Here is a 24,872-nt window from a genome sequence, read left to right as displayed (position 1 = left end):
TGGGCCTTATATGCAAGAATGTTTTTTGTATTCTTATCTTAACTTTCTCTATTTTTGAGTAATGGTGCCAAGTGTGCAACGGAGATTCAACAAATGCTCGTAACTTCAGAAAAGTATCCTAAACGACCGTGGAAATCCCACCCATTCATAAATGCTAGCATCTTATTAACATCATATGGCCAACAACACTAGCACTTACTTCTTGTGTTTATCACCACAGCTTGCTGTGAAGTAAACAAGTATTTCTATCTATTTCTATTCTATTCTAACTATTTCCGTGAGAATATTATTGTTGAGTTCACATGCACACACAGCGGTCTACATTTACCCTCCCTCCATGAAGTTAACAAACTTTAGAATATATTGCTTGTAACTTTACATTCCTGTCCGGCTTTAGAAGGTTATATCAACATCTAACGTCGGTTAGCTAACTTGTTTAATTTATTTTATGTTTGTACTGATGAGCTAATGTTAACAACATCCACGTTTCTATAACACTACTAGTTCCGAATACATTGTATTATGGACTTTAAATTGCTGTCTCGACCAGCTCCACCCTGCACCACACTTTTCCCGAATTATTTATGGTGAAATTCGTTTGGCTCACGTTTGATAAATGAGGCCGAATGTCTCTAAAAATTAAAGAACAATGGTGTAAAGTATATATATGTTATTCAAAGATTTGACTGAAATCTTGTCTTGGAAATCCTTTATTGACACCAAAGAATATGATGAAAACTGCCGATCTCCTGTGATTTTCACGAACAACAGTCTTTCAAGTTTGCAGAGAATTGTGAGAAAAACAAAAAACATCCATGACATTAACATCACATTGTTGATAAGAGAGGTCAGCGGAGAAGGGCCAGACTGGGCGAAGCTGACAATAAGGTGTCAAATAACCACAAGTTACATCAGTGGTATGCAGAAGAGCATTTCTGAACACACAACTCATCAAACCTCTAAGTGGAAAGGCTACAGCAGCAGAAGACCAATAAGTTGAAAAAAAAAAAAACCTATTAAAGTGCTCACTGAGTGTATGTGTGCTTCTATGCATTGTTCTTTCCTTTTAAAAACACTCCCTATATTCACTTGGCCATGCTAGAGATGTCTAAGGCTCCAGCTGTAACAATTCTTGAATGTCAGGAAAATATATGTTTATGATGTCTTTAAGAATGCTGGGTACTCATAAGCTCAGCTGGCACTCCAAGCTACAGCCAGAAATAAATCAGAATCAAAGGTGCAAAATAAACAATGACATCTGCCACTATGCTCAATCCTTAATTATGAACCAGGCTGCATTTTTCAAACTGTACAAATATTTAATTAATTTGTCAAACCATGCATGAAGGCAGGATAAATGAACAGTTAAAGTGAGCATGTTAGGGAATTAGTGGAGAAATGGATCAGAATTCATTCATGTTAACACACATAGGGCAGTGTCCATGTTAAGAAATGAGAGAATTCAGCATAATACTACAATGAAAAGTCTTATACAAGAATATATTGCAGAAGCTGTTGTTCACTGAGACCCATAAATTCCTTTGAATGATTAATTGCTCATTTAATCATTGTGAATGATGACGCCCTGGTCAAATTCAGAAAAAAGGACCCTCTAAATCTGGCTCACTAATCATTCCTAAGACATTTTATACCTACAGGTTGTAAATGCATATCCTTGATAAATATACTGTAGGATATGGATTTCAGTACTGACACTTTTATTTTGATTGGGGTATGCTGTGTAATTCTGTTACAGAAGGATCCACTATGGGTCAAAATGTTGTTTGATACTAATAAATAATTATATTGAGTTTGGATGTGCAGGCTCTACTTTAATTATTATACTGGGTACCTTCATAGTGGGTGTGCATTGTTTCTGAATGTGACTTGCATTGATGCAGGGAGGTGAGGTCCTCCTATTGTAGCTGTGTTCTTCTCATTGGTTGCTGGGATCCCAGTTGGATAGAAGATGCAAACCTGTAAACACTAATGATTCAGGGATCTAAAGGTGTCATAGCATGAGAAAGAAACCGTGGGAATACACCTGTTTTATTGACATTTACGATTCACATGAATTCATATTTACATCATATTGTTTGTATTGAATATGAATGGAAGAAAAATTATGAAAAAAAAAAGAAATAAAAGCAAAAAACTGAAGGATTTAAGATGTCACACAACAGTATACCTTATGGAGAAAACCAACACGCACCTTCAAGTAACCATATTTCTTCTCCTGTCACATGAATATCTCTGGCAATGGGTAAAGAGACGATGGGACATGGTGCTTAAAAAAGAGGCAGCTGTTGCAATGTGATGGAAAGTAGGCTGAGCAGGCTTTTCATCCAGCACGAAGCCATACTTTAATGAGCCAGTCGATGACATCAAACACTCAGTGGCAGCATGGAGCGGGCCCATTAATGGGGGAGGTGGAAGGCCAGGCAAATATGGATGGAATGTTCAAGATGGACTTCCTGCTGCTTTGTCCACCCTTGAGTGAAAGTGACGTTCACCATAGTGCAGACAAGCGAAAGTGTAGGGGGGAAAAATTCTCTAAATATTTTTTGTTGAAACTCCACCTATCTACGCAGTGTCATTTCCATAAAAGACTGGTCTTAATCCAAATGTATATATACAGTAGCTCGTTTTTATTGAATTGCAAAGGGCTCCCTCCATTGTTATATCCATCTGTAGCAGCAGAACAAACACAGTTTCTTCATGGAAGTCTGCACAAGCGATTATTCATGCCAGAACAGCACTCCACAGGTCAGGAATACCAATGGGTATTCATGGCTGGGGAGTTGTGACTTGTCCCCCAACAGTTGAACTTCCTACACTGTTACAGATGGGTTGCTGAGAGACTGCATCCACAAATAACACCCACCCTGTGATGCCCCTCCTTGTTCCCCTGATGCATTGTACCTTTAACTTCGTTTTGCCCTTAAGTCATAATAGTTCAGAAGGAAATCACCTGTCTGTATCTTTTTGTATATCATAGAGTATAAGCATTGAATATATGAATTCACAGAACATGGTAGTGGAATGGGGGATGGGGGGGGGGGAGGTTCATTGTTTTGTTATTTAAATATCTTGGCACATACTGTTGTTCATGATCCAGTCTATCTTAACAGGTGATCCGGGACCTGACCAGAAAAATGAAGACTGCTTGCCATATTTCAAAATGAATGGGATCTATTGTCATAGTTTCACCACACGCAATACCATATAATTCCAATTGAGGGATGAAGGGTGAGAATTGGATTAGAATTGTAGATGGTGCCCCTGGTACAGTGTAGCCACCATCTAGGCATCTGTGGTTTGTGATTTCCAGTAAGTGAGAGCAGGAGAACCATCCTACAGCTGGCTGCATGGAATCAGGACTCACCCCAATGGCTTTTGCAGAGTAGAGGGGAGGGCAAGAACTTGGAGGCAATGCCTTGAAAGCGGTCTACACACACGCTGTGACCTGACGCTGTCAATCAGGTCGCACTGACCTTGCTTGGCCACCTGGATGAGCATGTGGGTGAGAATGACTAAGCGTCACCCAGAAGGACCATCTTTACAAGTGACAGCCATCTTCTCAAGTCAGTGACTGGTGTCTAACTGGCACCAGCAATCATGCCACTGTCAAAGTCGCTTAGATCACATTTCTTCCAGCAGAACCTCTCGACCATGTCTGCCGGCTTTTATGCATTTAGTTGCTGCCACATGATTGGCATCAATAACGTACACACCATGAAGTCACCATGGGTTAGTCTGTTTAGCACTTAATTATGAATAGAATATTTTATGAAAAGAAGCTACCTAGCATCTCTGGTAATTATTTTGATAATTAAATAATTAAACTTATATTTAATTAAACAAAATAAGTGGCGATGTCAGATCATGCCAGATTTTCAAAAACTTTTGATTGGATAAAATACTGCGTATCTGCTCATTGTAGCTTCACCCTTTGTAAGATTCACAAAACCCAAATTCTGCCATCACAATACATCCTACTTACCAAAGCAGGATAACCCGAGTGCCATTTTCAGCAAATGTGTAGACATGAAGATAATGACAAAAATGTCATGGTATTATTTGGACTGAATTGAAGAAGAGCAGCAGATGCAGGATTCTGATATAGTTCTTATTTTTGAGGAAGTCTGAGGAAGAAATTGCACATGACTGTTGGAATAAGGAGATTCAATTGGAGGTTGTCAGGAAAAAAGGAAATCTTTGTATTGTGTTCTTAACCTAATAATAAAACTACTGATGAGCCAGGCCCACACAGCACATTCTCACATGTAAATTGCTCCACTGTTGTAAACCATACCAAAACCGTACTGCACTGTCGTACTGTATATAACACATTGACCAATGCACTATATGTATTCCTATTATTATTTACTACTTCAGAGTAGTAGTAATTAAGTAGTTACAGAAGCCCAAACACAGTGAAAGAGGAAGCTTTCATTCTCACTGAAAATTAATAGTTAGAGATTATTGTGGCTGTTACTGATGCAGTTTGAAACACAATGATGCCACAGCCATAACACTGGACAAATCCTGTTTCAAATTCAATGAGGGGTTATTGGCACTCAATCTCTTAAGTAAGACATGTTTTAGATTACATTACATTATAGGTGTTTGGCAGACTCTGTTATCCAGAGCAACAACAAAGATTTTGCAAACATTAATACATGTAGATGGCAAAAATGAAGAACATCAGGAGGAAAAAAAGAAAATAGAAACAACAGCACACACTTAGCTTAAAGTGAACAATGAAACATTATGGGAAGCAGGGTACCGCAAATATAACACAGACAATAGTAGATAAAGCTCTGTAAAAGTGAACAATTTAAACCCTAATGCTTCCTCAGATGACCTGAAAACTCTGAGAGCTGTACGATATTACAAGCTCACTAATATACTCAGGTGCCCGACATGCCAATAATGTGTGTGTGTGTGTGTGTGTGTGTGCATGACAGGGAGAGATAGGTGCTAGAGATACATTGAGTCCTGTCCTGTTTACTAAGAGTTAGAGTTTTCTTAAGGCAAATGCCAATGAATTCAGCATCAAAATAGCCTCAATTACAAATTGCCTTTGTTTTTCCTTCTGTCAAGTGTGTTCAATTTATTCTCTGTGCAAAATCAATACAATGCATTTCCAAATCACTTTTGAACACAAACAACTTACTTTTCATAACATTATATAGCATTTCATGAATTGGAAAAGGAAACCTGTCATTTTCAGTGATGCGCTTTTTATCCAATGGCAAAATTGTTTAGAGGAGATTCAGAGAAAAATGTTAAAATGGTAAGTACAAACATTTTTATAGCCATGGAGTATGTCATGCAGCCAAGCGTAGGAGAAAATAGGGATTTTGCGGCTGTTGTCTGTTCAGTTCAGCACCTCAAGTGCCCTGAACAGACGACAGATCCTCACTCACAGGCACAGAGGTACTGAAGCTCTTCACTAATCACTGCTGCTTGTTGTAGCCACATAGCTTCTGCTTACCTTATCTGTGGGTCTGCATGGAGTAGGGCTGCCAGCTCGGGCTTTTTAAAACAACTCATGACTACTTTCTTTTAATGGGATTGAAAAACACACATGCATTTTGCCTTTTTGCGAAATCACATTAACTTAAAATAAAACCCGCATAATTTGAATCGCAACAGCAGGTTGGACTGACTCCTCAGCCGAAAGTGTCCATATTTGTTTTTTGTTGTGGAATAGTTTTCCGAAGGAAGCCAGTTGGCAGTTCTACCTCTTTGCTTTTTTGCAGGATGAATAGTGTTGTAGGCTTTGGCTTATACTAGCATACAGCATTGGGGCTTCTTTGGCAGGCAAATCTCACTTTGCCTCAGGATTGAAATTAGCCTGGAAATTCTGCCATAAAAACACAGCTACAACATTTCAGTTCTCTCCCGATTGTAGGCAGCATTTTTATTTTGATGTCATCTCCTTTTGTAGCGACACCACACATGGACACATAGCATTTCTCTCCGCGTTTAGGCTGGAACGGTTTTTGTGTTGCCCAATAGTCCAGCCGTGCAACTGCGACAATGTCAAAGAAAAGGATAATCTGTAAAATTAATGAAATGAAAGAAAATTATAAGAATTTGAAATGCTCTCATTACTTGCTTTTTTAGACCCATTCATGGGGGCTTAGATTTTCCGCTTTTTACATCTAATTACAGGGACCATATCCCTCAGCAGAGACTTATGAAGGTCAGTTCCAGCTATAATGAAGGCGTGTCAATGGGCAGAAGTTCTGTAATTTAACTTCACTCGCTGCTCGTCCGTTAGTAATCTTCCCGGGGAGGGTCACGTGACCAAGCTTGCGGCAGAATCACTCTGAAACCGATCATCATAATGTCAAGCTAAAGGAGGAATGTTCACTGCATGGCTAATAAAGCTATGATCACTGTTGCAAGGGCATCATTAGTAGGTGCAGGCACCTCTCTGTATAGTACAGAGGCTTCACATTTCAAATGCTATTACAAGCTGCGTACCTGAGTGTATGAGTGTCTGTAGACTGGCACCCCTGTGAAAACACCAGACGACCTCTTTTAAATTCAGGGTACATACATTTCCTACTGTGTTTTTCATCGGGAAAACCCTAGAGAGAGAACACTTTATGATCTCAATGGGTCATCACATTCAATATTTTCTGTAATTATTTCGGAAACATTTTGACATTACAGGTTTGCTTCTGGTGACATTAGGAGACAAAAACTAAATAAAAAAACTAACAAAAAAATTGAAAACACACAAAACAAAACAAAGCAATAATTGACCCATGGCTTTGGAATTAAATGCCAGCCAAACATTTTGTAAAATGTCTCCCTGATGACTAACTGCTTGCTTTGACTGTTTTGGATTAGGACATGAAATGGCAAATCCTTTTGCCGTGAAAAAGCAAACTATTTTCCCTCAAAAAATAAAGGTTTAGGCTTAAGATGGACAGACTACAAGGTAATTAGAGCAACAAATATTATAAATATAATATACTGTATATTGTGTTGATGCTGACTGCATTGTATACTGCTTGTGTTTTTTCAGACTTGTGCACATTTCTATCGACTAGGCTAAATGACAGTCTTTCTGTGGTGCAACCTTATTATGTTCCACTCTAAATGACCCTTTTGTAGTCCAGTGTCTAGTCTGGTATGGTCTCTGCATTCAGAAACCCGAAGGTAAAGTCTTTCCCTTTGCTTTGGTCTTCCTCATCTGTAGTTGCATTGCTTATTGTTCTTCAACTTTAAATAAACAAAGCAAGACATATCTGTACTCTGTTACTTACATCTACAGTATTCACACATGCTTCTTGCTGTATCAAAGAAAAATCACATTTAATTTTCCACAGGGATTTGAAAATGTACATGGGTTGAGTGCAGTTTGTAACAAACTGTGCTAAAACACCATGAAAACAATATCCCCAAGGGGTGTGGTAATCTGTAACCATACATTTGGACTCACTTACTCTCAGTAAGGCTGTCCAATGCGACACTGGCACCACAAACATTCTGTCACAACAGATAATAATGGTAACATATACAGTATCAAGAAATAAATGAACAAAAGATACACCCCCCCCCCCCCCCCCCCCCCCCTTATTCCGATGGTGAGAAAGTGGCGAGGTTAACAAGCATTACATTACATTAATGGCATTTGGCAGACGCTCTTATCGAGAGCGACGTACAACAAAGTGCATACCCATAACCAGGGATAAGTGTGCTGAAAGACCCTAGAGGGAAGTACAATTTCAACTGTTACCTGTACAACAAAGATAAGGACCAGTTCCTATTTGAATAATTGTTTATTATAATTTTTTTTTAAACAAACAAAACTAAACAAGCGAGTTCAATTTCAATTTTAAAATTTAAAATTTTTGTATAGCGCGTTTACAGAAGGCTGTCACAAAGACAGATAAAACAGAGAAACAGAAGGGCAAAAAGGAGAAGGGCAAGCGTCATGCCAGAACCTCAAAATAGCACGAGGTAAAAACAACCCTCAAACAGTGTCAGATAGAGGAAGGAGGACAGCTCAGGAGGTGCCGCGGCAGGGATTGCGCAGGCCATGCTGGGGCACCGGCGTATGGACCGAAAGTCGGCCGCCCTTTTGGACTGCGTACCTTCAACTTCGTAATGGACTATTAGTCGCTTCCATCTCAGCACAGTTTAGCATGTGAAAAGTGTTAATGTGTGTCACAACCTTTATCACAGTGCATATCATGGCAACGCTATGCCATTGTTATGAGATGTAAGACACTATTTGTGACAGCATTAAATAGGTTTTGTAGAATTAGGTTAGGTCAAGCGAAGAATTACTTTTGCATGTTCTCCCCGTGTCTGCATGGGTTCCCTCCAGGTACTCCGGTTTCCTCCCACAGTCCAAAGATATGCCGTTTAGGCTACTTGCTCAGTCAACCTACCCTGTATGAATAAAGGTTAAACACAGACATGCCTACAGTGATTACATATACAGATATATCATGGCATAGTTACAATAATATTCCAAAATTACAGAAATGTGTAGTCGTGTAAACAAGTAACTTGACTCGAGAATAAAACTGGTAAGATTGGAACCTGTAAACAGCTAGGAATCCAGGCAATCACTAATGAACACATAATCATTCAAACATCTTCAGCCATCAGCACAATGTGAACTTTCCTTTAACAACATTAATAGTAAATTGATGTTGGCACTTTGTCCTTTCTCATAAGACATCATCACAAAGACTGGCGCAGTTGGAAACATGTTTTTTTTTTCTTCATAGCAATGGAGTAATTAATATAACTTAGGATAATGAGGTGACTGACAAAGTAAAATTGAAGATGTTACATCTTGAGTGCTTTGATGCACAAAAATAAATATATTAACAGATAGATTACAGACACACAGATAGACGGATGGGCGTATAAAACATATCAGGGAATATACTCAGGAAACAAAAGAATGCGCAATATCATTACTTGGTACATCCATCTCCATGGGGATTATGTTCAGGGAATTACGGGAAGAAAGGAAAAGAGAGATAAAGAAAGCGAGAACTTTAATTTCCAGTCGGAATGAGAATAGACGGGAGGGACAAAAGGGTGCGGAGGAGAAATAAATTGCCATTGACAAGAGAGCGCACCCCTGAGGTGATGTGTGAATATTTCCCAATCCGTTTGGCGTGAGCTCTGTCCATCAAAGAGTCCAGCCTGCTCAGTTCACCAACACCTCCCCTATCCCCCACCCCTACACACCGGCTCTCGATCGTCTCTGGGCTCCCTGTCTTGGGAGTGATGGCTGGCGCAGAGTGAAGTGCATAGCTAGCTTAGATAGCAGGGACCTCCTTTCCCCCCTACCCCACAGGGCAGGTTCATTACCAGGTGACAGACACCTGCAGCAGCTATAGCCTATATCAGCGCAAGACTGACGGACACCTGGGGGAGGGAGGGAGGAAGGGAGGGAGAGAGATAGAGAGAGAGAGGGAGAGATGTTTTCTGCTAATGTTTATGTTTTTCACAAATGAGTAACACCATTAATTGAGACAAACGTAAAATTTTATTTCACCTTTATTTTACCAGGAAATAGCCCCATTGAGATTTACATCTCTTTTATGATATCAAAATTAGACAAGGGACTGAGCTTAATGGCTGTTTGGCCATTGCTAACGAGTAGCCTGCAAGTACTGCTTTTGGCATAAAAGGACAAGGTCAGTTTATACACACTTACCAAGCAGTTTATTCGGAACATTCTTACTTTATTAATGTTCAACCATCAGAATGGGGAAAATGTGATCTAAGTGACATTGACTGTGGAATGATTGTTGGTGGTAGACAGGGTGGTTTGAGTATCTCAGAAACTGCTGATCTCCTGGGATTCTCACACACACTAGTCTCTAGAGTTTGCAAAGAATGGTGCAAAAAAAAAAAAAAATCCTGTGAGCAGCAGTTCTGCAGACAGAAATGCCTTGTTAATGAGAAACATCAGAGGAGAATGGCCAGACTGGTCAAAGCTCACAGGAAGGTGACAGTAATGCAAATAAGCACACATTACAACAATGGTATGCAGAAGAGCATCGCTGAACACACAAAGCATCATAACTCTAAATGGATAGGCTACAGCAGTAGACGTTTAATAAGTCTAATAAATACCTAATAATGTGCTCACTGAGTGTATATACACTCCCTGAGCACTTCATTAGGAACACCTGTACACCTACTTATTCATGCGATTCATGTATCTTATTCATGTATCTAATCAGCCATGCAATGCGTAAAATCATGCATATATGGGCCAGGAGCTTTCGGTAATGGTCACATCAACCATCAGAATGGGGAACAAATGTGATTTCAGTAATTTCGACCGTGGCATGGTTGTTGGTGCCAGGCGGTCTGTTTTGAGTATTGTAACTGTTTTGTAACTGCTGATTTTCACGTACAACAGTCTCTAGAGTTTACTCAGAATGGTGAGGAAAACAAAAAAAATCCAGTGAATGGCAGTTTTGCAGACAGAAACACCTTTTTGAAGAGAGAGGTCAGCAGAGAATGGCCTGACTAGTTTCAGCTGACAGAAAGGCTAGGGCAACCACTCTGTACAATTGTGGTAAGCAGAATACACAACATGTCAAACCTTGAGGCGGATGGGCTACAACAGTAGAAGACCATATTGGGTTCCACTTCTGTGAGCCAAGAACAGAAAGCTAAGGCTGCAGTGGACACAGACTCACCAAAACTGGACTGTTGAAGACTGGAAAAACGTAGCCTGGTCTGATGAACAAAACACACTAAGTTTTGCCAAATTTTACTGTTATTGTTTTGTTATTACTTTGTCGTTCTTGAGAGAAACATTCCCACTTGAGGGAATTTACTGCCACATTGTGTTGCAAGTTTTTTTCTTCTTTCTTGCCAATTATGCGACTGCTCAAACTTTAATGAGCTAAATCCAAGAGGACAGGTCAAAAGGGGAGTCTATCAGCATGTTGCATCAGGTTCCTGCAGCAACATGTGTAGTGCCTTAATAGCAGGTTTCTCTTAATTGGTACATTTAGTTCATTGTATTTGTGAAGGGAGATGGTCCCATGTGCCACAAAGCGTCAAAGTAGAAAATGGTCAGTATGGACTTGGATACATCAAACAAAAGATTACATGCAAAATAGATATGGTTAATGTACATCAATTTATTAAAGATTGTTTGTATTCTTTCTAATCTTTCTGCCGGATGTGGGTGGGGAAATATAATTTTGGCTCAATGCCACATGTTTCGAGGCCTTTGCTGAGAAAAACTGAAAGGAAACCTCTTGCATCAGACAAATATTTCTATGGCACCTTCAAAGGACAGTACCAGTGTAAAATAAACCTGAGAGATGACTGTTGACTTCAGCTTCCCTGTGATTTTGTCAGTCGAAAGATCTCTGCCCTCAACCTCAAAAACCCTGAGCTCTCCATCTAACCAGAATACGAAGTATATAAAGTATGTGAGCTCCAAAACAATACAGTCCCCTGAAGAAAAGTAACTGATTCAGTGCTGTTATTTGCAGTGATGGGAAAATGAGGCTTGAACCATTTTATAGAGGTAGCATTGCAAATAACAGAGACAAGTCAATCCCATATCAGTCCTTGAAAAACTCCACTCTGGGATGGGCACAGATTGAAACAGAGAGACACAACCTAAAGGCCCAGAAGTAGATGTGTGTACGTTCGAGGAGAAGGTACTTTCAGCTCTGCGGTGACTATTTGAGCTACTCAGTCTTTGTTGAGCTACTAATTTACCATTTCAAGCACTGAGCCTTCAACCGAGAATGGGCTTGTGCCCAGACACATTCAGCTGCCTGTTTGCCTTCAGACTCCACATAGAAACTGCTGCAGTCAGGATGTACAGAAACAGCTGCCTCAACAGTTCAACGCTGACGGGCCAATGCCTTTCACAGGCCTAAATACTGACTTTCTTCACTATTTGCAACTAATAATTGCAAATAAAGTCATGGTAATAGCTATAGTACAGCCTGTCAAAAATATACAATTACAATGGCTTGAAAAGGAAAAGGGAGAATTACAGTATTGCACTGCAAAGCAATGCAACACAGACTTTGTCTTTTTAAACATTTGTCTTTGTCTTTTTCCCCGTTTCGAATTCCCTCCTTTTATGGAAATTCTCCTTCATAATACTAGGTCTACTACATAATACTGCAGAGGGCCAAGCCACAGTAGGTTCTCGACAGACCAGAGGAATCACTTTTTGTGTTCAGGCAGGGAGTGCCATGCCGAATGGAACCTTAGTATGTTTCCAGGCAACACTGTAGCCAATTATACCGAGCCCTATGACTGTCAGTCAGCAGCCACAGCACTCAACATACCAATTTGAGTCCATCGGGCTGCATCACAGCACTGAACAGAACTATTATTTGATGGAAAAGGTAATCTGGGGACAATATGCTCTTACGAACATGTAATTCTCTTCACAGTTGCGAGGAACAAGAAGAGTATAAATGATTAATAATGAATAATGTATGGATGAGGAAAAAAAGTTGCCTCATTTATACTTTGCTGTCTTTTTAAGAGCTTTATTCTTGTCTTGTAAGGCTGCAGAAATCATGGGACAATATGACAGTGAACATTAGTTCTATAAGGCAATACTGCGGTCATTGCAATTTGCTATAAAAACTATAAAAAAGCTTTGAAGTGCCATAAAATGTTCTATAAAAATGCTTTTACTAAGGTGGTATTCATTCTGTCTGCAATAACACTTTGACCTTATCTTTAGGAGAGATGTACATTTTTACATTTACATTTTTGTCATTTGGCATTTAAGGGCAATATATTTAATTTTTTTTGTTAGTATAATGTGTAAAAGGACATAAGAAACTTCTGCCCCTACAATTCTACAATCAAATGTAAGCAATTACAGTCACTATGGATTTCCCCGGTGCCCAGGGTGAATGGACACCATGTCATGTGGAGATCTCTATATCACCTGTCACAGGCTAACAGGCAGAAAGGCTAGAGAGCCTCCCTGATTTCTTTCAATGATAAAATTAGCTTTTGACACGCCACATTGTGCCACACACGCACTGCTAATTGTGACAACAAGGGCAGCAGTTTCCCTGCTGCGAGTGGATCTGTAAACAGCTCATATTGACATGAGTTGGTACAAACTGAGAGTGTTGCACTAGTCTCCAGCTTGTCCAGCTTGTTGAAGCACACCTTGGTAACGGCCCGTAATTGTTGCTATTTCCGGAAAGAGCACAGTGGCATAATGAGCTCTCCTTTCCCAGCAGCAGCTGGAGAGCTACAAATAGGAGAGGTAGTGAAGGTTAATTGATGATTATCCAAAGCCTGTTTTTGATTGTTTTACAGTATGATGAGATCTTACAATCTTACAATTACGGAGCTCTCTCTGCAGATAGTACCATTTTGAAATATTCATCATGTTCCACATCGTAGCACTGGTTTGTGTTGAATATATTTTTATTTTATTATGTTTATAAAAGCGTTTTAATATTTTGTATATCAGAGCAACACAACAAAGACAATATTAACATCAATGTTAATTACTCATTAAAAAGTCAGACAGAACTCTCTATTCCTAAGCTCTATTGTAAACATGCAAACTGATGTCAGCATGTACATAGCGCATTACAGTAAATGTATACATGTAAGGTTACAGTATGATTGTATAACAACACTGACAGTGGATAACGGGTCTTTTGGAACACCCCATCTGTATGCAAATTTTGTCTGCTGACAGAATGAAAATTGTCTATTACAATGCCCCATTATCCAGCAAACTGATAATTAAGAAGCTTTTCAGTTAAAATGTCCACCCCATCTATAATGATATGACTCATTAGGAGAATATGGGTGGAATTCCCAAACTGTGGCAGGCTTCTAACAGCTTTCACCATGCTTATAGTGTTGAAGTAAGACAGTATAGGCAAGCCGAGTATTATATTGACATACAGTATAATATCACTCCATTTCCACCTACCCTTTTGTACCAAAATTAGCATCAAGTTGTGTCTTTGCTGCAATTATCCACCAATATGTTATCCTAATATGTGTCCAATGATGTCATATTCAGAGGGTAACTGGTAACTGGTAAAGTTCACAAAGATTTATTTTTTATCAGCATCAGTGTTGGTAACGTTAACTGTAACCAACACTGAAAGTGAAAGTAAATACCTAAATTTCCCATCAAAGATTTAAAATAACAAAAAAGAGAAATCCTTTGTTTAGATATGACACAGGTGTTGTCGTCTTTGTTAACCCAAGATCATCTAGAGGCTCTCAGAATGAAAGAGGATTATTTAATGAGGAAGGGATTAAAGAATTGAGCATAGTTTGCAGACGGATTGAGGAGGCAAATTATGTCCCTTTATTCCTCTAAATCCTTTTTTTCCCATGTATCAAGGCAAGCTCTATTTTTTTTTGTGTGGATTCAACTTCAGTTGCTTGGGAGACAGAGTCAAATATGGGACAAAGTGCTTCAAATACAATGATAATCAAGATTACATTTGAAAAAGTCTTTTCCTACATTTAATTGTTCATTAAGCCAAAATGAAAAGATGTGTATCGGCTACAAATTTATAAATGAGCAAATACATTTCCTTTTCATATAAAGTTTAAACATGAATGACGGTCTGTTCTTTAATGAGAATGTTCAAAAATCTCTGATTGGCAACCCACTATATGGGTACAATACACAGAAATCTAGCAAACACTGACAGCAGCATCAAGGACAATGACACCATCTAGTATGGCAGTCGACCTGTTAAAACCATCTGGCATGGCAGTAGACCTGAAAAAACCATCTGGTATGGCAGTAGACCTGGAAAAACCATCTGGCATGGCAGTAGACCTGAAAACATTTAAGTGGGGGCTGGAAATAACCATAAACGATCTCAGAGTGATTTATCCATTACACATCCACATATCAATACCACATATCAATTCAAAGTAATGTATATAACTGTAATAACACACATGGGCGTGATCTGGACTACCTCGCTACCCCACCTCCCAAAATGTACCACCCACAAGTAAATTACACTGGAGAAATAGGGGGACTGACCACCATCACCACTATACCACCATATACTGAAGCTCATGTTCCAAATCTTTCTCTAAAAAACCTCTCATGAAACTACGAGAGGAGATATGCAATGAGACTAAAACATTTATTGGCAATTAGGTCAGGTCCCTCTTGATGTCATTAATGATCTGCACCCAATAGCCCGGATTCTGGTAATAACTCCACCCATTTAATCCCCACATAGTAATAGATGGAAGTGTTTAGACTGACATAAGTCAATGTTGCAATGCATTTTATTTCTCTAATTTTACTGATGCGTAGTGCATACCATAATAACGCCATACAATGGGGTCTGAATCCAATAAAGATTTACCTTTACAGTAACTTTAAGCCATATACAGTGCGTAAGGGCCAACTGTTGATTTACAGTAAGTGTGTGTCCTAGTAATGGGAACATGCTGTTATCTCTCTGGCTGGCTAGTAAGTTAGCTTGTTGTTATAAACATTAGGTACCAGAAGTGGGTTTTTACTTGATACAACTTTGCATGCATAACAACCGTCACAATACTTAAAATCCCACTGGATACAACAATTGTTGTTTTAGATTAGCAAGTTATTGATATCTAGCAGTTCAATCAGTCAGCCATCAAGCCTCCCATCAACTTTCCAATGTCAAATGTCAATTGTTTTCTGGATTAAAAAAGAAAGAAATCCAGGTAAATAAAATAACTATCATGGTATTTTCTTTATTTGGTTCTTTGTTTGTTAACTGCTATCTCTTTAAAATAGTGGCAACTTCACAGTTTCAAGGATTATGGAGCTTAAATGAATATTTATAAATGTCAGCTTTAAATAGGGAAAAGAGAATCTGAAAACCCCTTAATGTGTAAAGGGACCATATTATTTGCGCATCAATGTTGACTGACTCTATCTATGATTATCGTTTGCAAATGGCTGCATTCCAGCATTACGATGTACACATAGTAAAATTGCTTTGAGGGATTTGTTTCTAATCAAGTGTACTTCTTATGGAGAGGAGAATATTTTTCCCCCCCATCCTTCTTTACAAATCCGCTCAACTACAGTACATTTCTTGGAAATCACAAAACCTCCCACTCTCCCAAATCTTGAAGGGCTCTAAAAAAAGGAAGTGATCTGCCTTAAAAAATGATGGCTTTGACTTTCTCCAGATGTTATATGCAACATTTACAGGCATTGCACTGCCCTGCTCATGGTTGATACCTGGCTGAACCCCTATCTTTGATCTCCAGCTCTTCACATTCTCTGTAAAGCTGCTGTCCCAGTTGGGTTTTTCCCCCATAAAAAAAGGGAAAAGTGACACGGTCATTTCGGTTATGATTAAGCCATGGGCTTGATCTCTCTTCTTATTCCCGACAGTTATCTCCTGGAGGGCAGAAATAAATCCAGCCAAAAGTCTCATCAAAAGATAATATATCTGCATCATGAAGAGCCAGTGAAATTATACTGCAGCAGCTCAGGGGCGTTTATAAACCACACATTTCACTAAATCTAAAATTTCATTTTCTTAAGCAAATTTACTGTCAAGGGGGTTTACTTTTTAGGTGCAAAACCTTGGCTTTGACCCAGGCCTCAGGGTAATGTAAACATAATTCTCATGTCTGCATCTGGTAGCTCCAGTGACAGCTGAAAGAAGTGTGTGAAACTGGAGAAAATTTCAGAGACGAAAGAGCATCCAACATCTTTTTTCATTCTGTTGAAATCAAAGGAATTTATGTGGAAAGTAGATTATCCTATCCCCTGGTTTGTAGTTGACCATAGATCACAATAGTGTTCCAGTGAGCAGAGACCAGAAGGTGGTGGCTACCAGTCAGGAGAACGTGATTTATTTGGCCATTAGGTCCAGCTGCAACCTGAACCAACCTGACACTCATCTCCCACAACAGGCCATGCGTTAAACACAAGTGTCCACCCACCTATGTTAAACTCCAGAGCTTTGACGATTAGGCTGCACTAAGTCATTGGCAGGCCTCGATTTAATTAATCTGCCTGCATGTTGTATCATCACGATAAAGAAGACCTCAACACACGGTGTGCAGAATTACCAGGCACAAATGTTATCTGTGTGGGAACATTTGTCTTTTTTTAACTGTGAAAAATGCCTTCTTGACATGTGAGAAATGTAATCCAATCTTTGTGTTTATAAATTATGTTTTTCATTTAATGTAGGAACGTGACTGCCACAATAATGTGAAAATTGTTTCTGTGACGAGCCAACCTCCAGGTATTTAAAAAATTAGATGTCAATGCTAGTGAATTGCCAGTGGATAAGAAGCACGGAGTCTGATTGTGTAATTTGTTCCTTTGCATTGTGTGTGTTTGCTTGTACATGGGCAAAGCAATGGACGCTTGCATTAAGCAATGTTTTATCCCTTAGTTTCTTAGTTAATACCCAAACTGGAATACCCTATTGTAAATGAAACACTACTGAAGTGTCTGAATATAACTTTGTGAGTGTGCAGACTAGCTCATGAAGCATGAACCGTTTAGTTTGGGCGAGAAGGGGCAGACCTCTGTGCATCTGGCCCGGTTTCAATGTTTTGGCCTAACATTGCAGGGGACAGATAAGGCTTTCTCTGCGGAAATGACCCTTCTATGATTGTGCCTATGTAGAGCTATATGAGAAACCAGAACTATTCTTGCCACTTTAATGCAAAAGTGCAATATAATGTTATTTACTGTGTTATTTATTTTATGTTACTGTAAGTTATTGTCATGTCATGTTCAATGTTATAATGTAAGTTCAGTTTAGGTAATTGTTTAATTTGCTTTTTGTATTCATACTGTTTTACAAGAGATGATTTATTTAAGTTTTATAATTTAGTTTAATGCTTTGATGCAATTATGCCAAATGGAAATCGCAGAAATCTAATGTTCACTTATAACATTATATAATTTAATATTATATATTTTTTGTTAAATTAATTATGGCAATTCAAAAGGTTTTTTTCCAGTATGCATCCCTAGAATATTGATTATCAAATATTTATAGGGTGTCCAATCATTAGAATCAGTAAAAGGCTGCTTCTTCTGTTGCTTGGCACTATGCTAGGGCAGATAAATTAACATTAGGGAATAGTGTAGAAAGCACTTGGGTGCCACTAAATAATTTGGGAATCAAACAGCGACCAAAGGAAGTAGAAAGTGCCTGCTATTTTCGTAAAAGTCACTGAGATTTGTAAAGGGAGCACTTAGTTGACCTCATTCATTAACATGATGCTGTAGATGTTGAGTCTTAACTGATAGCTGACCCCTCATGACTTCTCCCTGGAGAATGAAAACTCAGCAGGGAACTTCTGCTCCAGTTTTCTGCAGTAGCTCTTGTACTTTGATCACTTGCATCCACTGCCTCTGCGATCGATCCTGCGTCGCCATTAACGTGAACCTCTTGAATAACAGGAAGCTCTGACGTGAGCAAAATAATGAAGAGCATCTTTAAAAGGGAGAAGCAGCAACTAAACTAATCTATAAGTGGACTTCAAAGGCTCTGAAGGACCGTGCTGAGATAAAGAAAACCCAGGGATAAATGTTTGTTTCTGCACTCTGGGCATTTATAAATTGGCCCTGTAATAAGAGGGCCCTTGACTTAGTCCGGATAAGCACTTTCATTGTGGTCTTGCATGGTTTGTTGTGTGTTAAATAGTCACTGGCTTATAGGGCGAGTATACCAGAAGAATACACATGGTTGACCATGAATAGCCGTTGAAACAGGACAATATACTTTATGTGTTATTTACACAATGCCTGTTGTCTCCTAATAATTGCTGATTTCAAAATAATGTATGGCAGTCACGTTAAAAAGTAAAATAATGTCATTCAACTATGCAGAATCCTCACCTCTTACATGCAGTGTTTGTCTATGTCATACAACCCTGAGAGGTGAGACTTCCCCAGACAATTACGACAATTTTAAAACCAGCCACTGTGACTTACAGAGAGAGAGAGAGCGAGTTAGAGCATTCCAGCTCTCAAAAAAAAGGAGAGAACAAGAGAACCTTGGACCTCGCTTAGTAAAATTCGGCCAGCTTGCTCAAGTGAGATGTGGACCGAGAATTCATGAGCAACTCTTTTGCTTGCTGGCAACAGACCCATAGACGTGATATTTTAGCTATGAAATTGTAAAATTAGCCCCTTGAAGAGTACTACAACTTTTGAGCCACTATGAGAAGAGTATGATTTTTCACAGCACATTACCACAAACCTGCTTATTGTTTTTTGTGTTTCTAATTTCACCACTAAGCCTCCATACTGGATGCTAAATGCCAAGCTCATTTCTAATGAACAGGATTTAACCCCTTAATTTTCACCTGCTCAGGGCTGGGTCGATGTGGGTTTTTTTGCATACATTTTTTCGGGGTAATTTTCGATCATTATGGTAACATGATATGAATTTATTTTAGGTTATTTAATTCCCTGTTGTAGTGAACTAAGTAATTTACAATTTAAGAGTTGAAAAATCAAAACTTCCACTTCCAATTGAATTAAAAGTATATTGTTTTCCCATATGTTTGGACAAATGTAGATAATTATCCATGTTGTTTGTTATATGTTTGTTTATATAATTTCAAAATTTTTATTTAGGGTGCCAATAATTGTGGAGCTAACTGTACGTATGATCATATAATGATTTTTCCAGTTTTATGGAAAAGATTTAGCAGCAAGAACAACTTTACAATTATATTTTATTTGCATTAATATTTTATACTGTCCTATATATACACACTACATTTTGACGTATGTATTTATTGTGAGTGGGTGACCCCTTGTGCTCTTGAACAGAGCTCTACATAGTGTATATAATGGGAAACTATGTCAAAGCATGCATTATAATGAAAATAGCACAGAACAGGGGGATGAAAGGAGGGTTATTTCAGGCTATATTCTCAGTAATAAAAGGAAAGGAGCGCCTTTAAAGTACAGGATAAAAGGCTACAAAACATTTTTTATCATTATGCATAAGTATATCATTTCAGTCGGACACCAAGCCAATATACTACCATATTAGATACAGATTACTTTGTGCTATGAATAATAATAATAATCATCATCATCATCATCTTCTTAATAATCATAATTGCAGTTTAAATTTTATGTCTTCATGTTAGCCATAGAAAGCTAATAAACATTGGACCCAGGCAGACTGCCAGTCAACCAAGTAAAGCGTAATTATATACTTTCATCAAATTATGGCAAGATGGCACCTATATGATTAACTGATATCATGCACACTACTGCATTAATTATGAAATATGAGACCATTTAATGTCAGTTTGCACATTTTAGTCCAGCCCAAGTATGCAGCCGCATGCAAGAACCACTCGTATGAACAGATTTGTTCTTAAATCGCTCTCCCAATTTAGATTACCAAGCCCAGTGCTCTAACAAATCTGTGACTTCTTGGAGACAGACAGACCGATCCAACACCATTCCACCTCATCTTCAAGTGCTTACTGGAACTTTTCAAAGGGTTATTGGAGACAGATCGTCTCCCAGACCTCCTTTAGTTGTGCGGTCATCAAAGCCCTCATCAGACTCTAACCCAGGTACATCAAATTTTCATACTTACTTGTATAAGTACAAATGCTAATGCATGCTATTGCTGGATTACCCAACATCATCATAGACTGTAGCCATGTAGGCTATGCATTAAATCGCCTTCCCCTTTCCAATTCCCCATTCCTCAATCACAACCGGTATCAGCATTAATATCCAGATTAAATCAGAAGCAAAATACAACCTGCTAAAGGACATTATTTGATGGCCTGATGAAGCGCACGACACCTTTGTGCTGCAAAACAATTTTTATGTACACTCATTTATAAACAGGTGGGATTCATCATGTTTTTGTTGGAATTTAGGAAAGTTTTCTGAACTTATGAGCATTTGTTGAATCCGACGTGGCATACTCGTACATGGAGCACAAAAGGAAGAGAAATTTAAGAATACAAAAATGTTCTTGCATGAGGCCCATTGTGTTATTACTCACAGTGTATAATACCATATGTATCAACTTTTAATTTCATTATTTGGACAACCTTTATGCTAAACAAATTCTCAGAGAATAATTTCTTACATGTATCACTTTGTACACTTACAATAGCAACAGCACAGCAGAACCCCTGGCTCATCACAAAAGAGGTTAATTTCACAGCAATTTAAACGGGAAATTTCAGAAAAGAATTTATTGGAAGAAGAACATTTGAGTGGCTCTGATTCTCTCAAAATTCAATAAATCTCTCATGATGAGATGCTGACAGACATTTAGGGCCTTATTTAGGGCGCCTGCTGTGTTGTGTGCTGATGTGCTTTTGATTCAGCATTTTCTGGTCGATTCAGATGTCTCTGGTAATTTCATGGACTTGTGGCAGGCCAAAATGGGAGGAGAGCCACTGCTCGGGCGGGGTGTGTCAGTCAAGAGTGAGCAGCTCATTGCCAATTTGGTATAGCTCATTGCAATTTTCAGGTCAGACAGGTCCGCATTTCACCCTTTTGCCACCCACCTGCTCAACTAAGGAACAGGTTTCAGTAATTAACAGTTTTTGTGAACAGTATGCTGTTCAATTTGTCTTTGATCCCATAAGCAGGAAAATGCTTTGGTTACGTGGTATTTATTGTTTATCGTTATCTTTATCATTTTAATTCCTGTATTTATTTCTGTTTTTAATTGTTTCTGGCTTTTCTCAGTGTAGACTGTTTGTCTCATTGTGCGCAAACCCCAAACACCCATTTTCCACTGAGAAAATTGCTCAGTTCAGTTTAATAAGCCACAACATTCATATGAACTAATGAAGTAATTATACATCGTTTTCTTCTTTTGTTTGAGCACAGTTCATACCAAGTCATTCACTGCTGTGAACGGTGTGGTGGCTTGTGTTATGATCTTTCCTGGTTTTATTTTGCTTAGTAAAACTTGAGAAATACTTGAAAACTTGTCAATTATAGAATGGTGCGTTTAAAGTATTGAGCTACAGGTTTTAAGGGGAATAAAAACTAGCCCATAATCAACTTTTAGGCAATGTTTTATTGAAATTCTGACAGAAGAAAATATGTTAGATGGATTAGCCTTATTTACTAGATACATTTTTGTAAAGAAAAATGTAAATAAATCAGTGTGTGGCAAGGGAACAGTTAGAAAGGAAGGAAGCAGGGCAATGATGTTCGAGAGAGACGGGGGTGAACGAAAACAGCTGAAAAGTGACAGAGCCAGAGCCAAAGCCATAGCTTAGTTTGGTTTATTTTGCCTTTATTATTTTCACCTGGTCCCGTGAGGGTGATGGGCGAAGACCTTTCTGTATATTTAATAGTTTGATCCTACACTCTCACCCTTCCACGCTCCTGTGAAACTGAATAAACTGCCGGTGCAATCCGGACTTTCAATATCTCTGTGTCAAGCTCTTCTATCCCCTCCGGGGTATGTCACGGCGTGTGACACAGCACAAGTCGGTACCTGCCACAAATTTATAAACATAAACTTTTTGGAAGAAACGTCTGCCTTATCCTCGTCTTCCGCTGTAGTCATAGAGAATACAGAAATTGCCAATCCAACCTGCGCAATATGCATGGAACTGAAATGAAATAGTGAAATGAAAATAGTTAATTTGATTAGATATGAATAAATCAAGTTGCACCACACTCACTGATAATATTGTGAGCATAATCCAGCCTATTTTCCACCTGCCCACCTGGTGAGGTGTGTAGTGTACTGGGTACTTGACAAGATTCAGTAGCCACACCCAGTACACCCTGCAGCTCACCAGGTGACTGCACCAATGCACCGTGTGAAGTTATGGTTACATTTTTTAGTCAGGGCAAAAAAAATCACAGATTGTGGGTTTTTATCTGAAGTTTGGGTTTCAAATAAAATTAGAATGAAAATGGGGGAGGTAGTGCAACACATGTCTGTCTTCGGCCAACTGGAGATCCAACGACACGCTACCCGTGTTCCATCAATCCTTCGAGAAAGCCTCGTCCATTTCTCGAGCTAACGGCCGAGGCCCAGCAAGGTCTGTGCACTGTCCGTAGGCACAGCCTGCATATATTTCAATTGATTCAACTGTTTTTGTTTGGGGAAGCAGAAGCAAATGTTCTCAATGATAGAGCATCTGTTTGGCTTATCTGAATTGCTGATGTCTTTGACATTTGCTTAGGTGCCGAGAAGTTAGAAGGTGGCAAATATTTATCTCAGTCAGGTAAACACTCTTCTGCCTAAACACTCTAAACCGTGCACACTCTAAACCGTGCGGAGCCTGTATCTCTGTCCCATGTCAATGCTCTTTCTCGCCTTCTTCTCTTCTTTTCTTTTCTATCCACCACTCTTTCTCTGCACTTTCTTCCTCCTTCCTTCCTTTTCTCCTCTCCTCAGCATAAGAGAGGGATTTATTTTATTTGCCCTGAGGACAGGTTTTCCTTCAATCAGACACGTTCTCTGTGACACATGACATAGATTAGTGATGATTATGACACAAAATAGTCAATGTCTATAGTCTATAGTCAATGTATAGATCATAAAATAAGAGGCGGTTTGCTCTTGGGTTTGATGATTAAGAATTGATTGACAATGTCTATCTCCCCCTGCTGTGTCTGATTTAAAAAGTCAAGGCATCGAACCGGACCCATCGGGGCACGTGACCGTGACCAGCGCAGCGGACTCTTCTTATTTTTAAACTCTTCGATCCGGCGAGCGTCGCTTGCCCACGAGGAGCCGGGCGAGGCCGGGAGACCGATCGTAACGACCACTTCAATGCTCGCTCCCTGCCCGTCCATCAAAACATCAGAGAAATGCTTTCCTGAATTAATAGCAACTCATCGATTCCTTCCCTGCCTCCTCCCGGTGCGTAGTTTCAGGCAGATGGATGGGCCCGGTTCTTTCCGTTGACCTCCCAGGATGAGCATTCGGGCTCCGGCCATGCGGGGTTTTGCGGGAGTTAACGCAGGCTGCAGTGATGCACTCGGCAGCTGGAGAAAGGGGTAGGTTGTTAGCTGTCACAGCTGGAGGAAATCATTAACTTTTTTTTGCCAGCAGAAGAAGAAAGTAATAAGAAAATAATTGAGAGAAAAGATGAGAGCAAACCAGTTCCTACACCTGCTGGCTGATTGAGCACCAGCAACGCCTCAACAGAAAATAGGCAGGAGATTAGAAATTTTCAGACTTTGAAATTTGTAAATTTGTCAAAGTTTATTTGTTAAAACAAATCTTTTTACATTAGATTAATTTCATTGTCTATGTATAACAAGATGTAACTTATAATGAGGCATACAGCAACAGTTTTAGCAGTTTTAACAGAATTAGCATTGAGTGCAGATGAGTGCAAAATCATTAAAAACACTAAATGTAAGAGAAACTAATGCCAATCTAAAACACTGCATGCACAATATGGAAACTTTGGGGCAGACACGAATGACTGAAATTTGTTTCTGCATGTATGGAATAATTCGTTTTCATTTTAATTGTATTTTGTCATTTGTATAAAGCAATATTTCACTTTGCTTACTTCATTATATACTTCATTAATAGAGTGGATGCATCTAAAGGCCTACTGAGTCTCTTTATAGCCTAAATAATAAAAGTGATTCAGATGACTTGCTACCTTTTGAACATGACATTGTATTAACTGGAAAAGAGGCCTGTCAAATGCATTGGCTATCTGGCACATGTTCAGTACGTTGTGTCATCTTATCAGCGGGTCAAATCGCCCATAATCTTATCATTGGGCCAACACCGATGTAATTTCTGATCCAGTACCAACGTGATTGTGATATTATCATACATCCCAACCTAGTAGTATTAGTGGGGGAAAATAGGGGAATGAGGTATGTCAAATATTCC

This window comes from Conger conger, chromosome 5 (assembly GCF_963514075.1).
Source record: "Conger conger chromosome 5, fConCon1.1, whole genome shotgun sequence".
Classification (NCBI taxonomy): Eukaryota; Metazoa; Chordata; class Actinopteri; order Anguilliformes; family Congridae; genus Conger; species Conger conger.
Note: the sequence above shows the minus strand (reverse complement) of the source record.